We start from the raw sequence: 2,500 nt of genomic DNA, 5'->3' as shown, positions 1-2,500 counted from the left end.
TTTTATATATGGACATATGTACTGTATGGGACTATTACATAACATATGGGACATAATTATGCCCTACTATCTCAGGACATTTCACATTTATTATGATTTTGGTATGGACACACCTGCCTAGAGGGGGACTGTTCCTCACAATGTAGGACAAGTGGTAACCCAAACCATTGGGCTAGGCTTGGCAATTGGCGGCGCGCTAACACGATGCTTTTTGCTTCCACTTGGTATAACTAGTGACACTACAATGGAATACGGGCACAGCGTTTTAAATATCTTTGTTTGAGGGACAGGGACTAAATATTCAGCTACGTGCCTTAGTGTTTACTTCTTATTGTGGTGTTCGCAATGATGCCTTGTATGTTTTGCATACATTTCAGTATCCACGGACACTGACAGAAGTGATTACTATTAGAGGCAGGCTGTACTAGTCAGCATTTTAGGTTGCGCATATGAAGCCGACATGTTCACGCCTCCGTGCAGCGCTTGGACACACCCCCTGCACTCATACATGTTTCCTATGCATGTGGCCGTTACGGCAGTGCACCTTCATTAATATGCATGTGATTCTGCTGCGCCATCTCTACGCCACATGGTCAGAGCAAGACTAACACCATCCTTGCGCCGAGCTTCATGAATCCTGGGGTGTATCAATCTTGCATACAGTTTGGCTTTCATATGTTTAATTTGTGCCCTTTGTACTATAATGTACTATGATACTTGTGGAGTAAACACTAACAGAATTCCTGTTAATTACAATCCTGAGATACCTAAGGGTGCAACTGTATTACGTGTATAAATCTATCTTTGATCTTGAATGAAGATAAGCTCAAATTGAAACATTCATTTACGTTTCAATACCTATTTTATCATATTTGACACTGCAGGTGTGACAGATACTATGGCACCACTCAAAATGTTTAAAGCAGACAATAATCATAGGCAGGATGTCAGTCCCTAGCAGGATGTGGCATCACACAAAACAGCAAAGTAAACATAAAAAAAACACCAAAACAGAGCCACTGAATAGCTGCAGAAAAACTTTACTGGTGTTCTGGCACCTCGGCTGAAGGCCTTCAGAGGGATAGATTTCAACACACCATGTAGCCTTTTTATACAATCTTCAATCAATTCACAACAGTTAAACAATTAAATATGCAAAAAGCCAATACCATTTAAAATGGTGCACAAAATATGTTGAAGTATATGTATAAATACTTATAAATATAAATATGCATTGTCAAAGTTAAATATTTAGATTAATATCGAGATTTAAACCTCTTTGTGCTAGTGTCCTATAATTGAATATGCATCTACTTTCAAATTCCAATATATTTTGTACAAGATTACCCCCACCCACTAAATGTTGTTTAGCTAATACACTAAAAACAAACTGTCATCATGTCCCCCATGTATCTTATGAAAATGATGAGTAACTGGACTATCCAAATGTTTATTTCTAACATCTCACATATGCTCCAATATATGGACTTTAACCTGTCTCTTAGTTTGACCTATGTACTACCTAGTAGGAACACAACCACATCCCACTATATAAACTACCCCACAAGAACAACAATCAAAGTAGTCATTAGCCACATATCTCTTGCCATTAATTTAAGAATCAGAAATATTTTTAACCCTCACACATACTTTACATTTACCACACTGATACATGCCTGCCTTCTTTGTTCTTCCTACAACACCTTTAAAATGTAATAGTTCCTTTACATTACTATACCTGCCATAGGAAAAAGTAATCTTCTTGAGAAACAAAAGTCCTAATTGTTCATCAAAACAATCTTCATCAAAACAAACCACAGGCCATAAACTCTCTACTGATTGCTTTATCATATTGGAAAAAGGGGAAAATTTAGTAACAAAAACATTCTTTCCCCGTTGCCACTAAGCACACCACCCTAGATGTCCTATTCATATCACATCTAGTAGTGTAGTGGCAGAAAACCCAGCACTGCCATATTTTACCCTATTTTTAACATATTCCGTAGAGGCTTTAGAATAACTTTTTTGCAATAACTTCTCTGTAACTTGCATAATCTCACTATCCAGCAACTGCCTTTTGGAAGTATGTTCAAAAATCCATTTAAATTCTCCATACAGCAGGGATTCTAATGGGGGGGGGGTCTCCGGGCATGTAAAAAATTATTAACTGCAGTTATCTTTTTGAAGGGTTTAAATTGTACCTTATTATTGACATCCACATACAGTTCTATATCCAAAATTAGTATAGTCTGTCTATTAACAACTAAAGTAAACTCCAACACAAAAGGGTTATTCTTCAACAACTGTACAAATGCTTCAAACTGTTTTATATCACCCTTACAAATACAAATAAGATCATGAATGTAGCATTGGTACCTTACAACAAACTTTCAAGAAAAGTCCATAAGATGCATGCATTTTCAAAATAGGACATAAAAATGATAATATATGAAGGGACAAAATTTGCCCCCATTGCCGTACTTTCATTTTGCAGAAAATT

The sequence above is a fragment of the Protopterus annectens genome, chromosome 2.part0 (genome assembly GCF_019279795.1).
Source record: "Protopterus annectens isolate FY-2018-M chromosome 2.part0, PAN1.0, whole genome shotgun sequence".
NCBI classification, from domain to species: Eukaryota; Metazoa; Chordata; order Ceratodontiformes; family Protopteridae; genus Protopterus; species Protopterus annectens.
The sequence above is the reverse complement of the archived record's forward strand: the minus strand, read 5'-3'. Positions refer to the sequence as shown.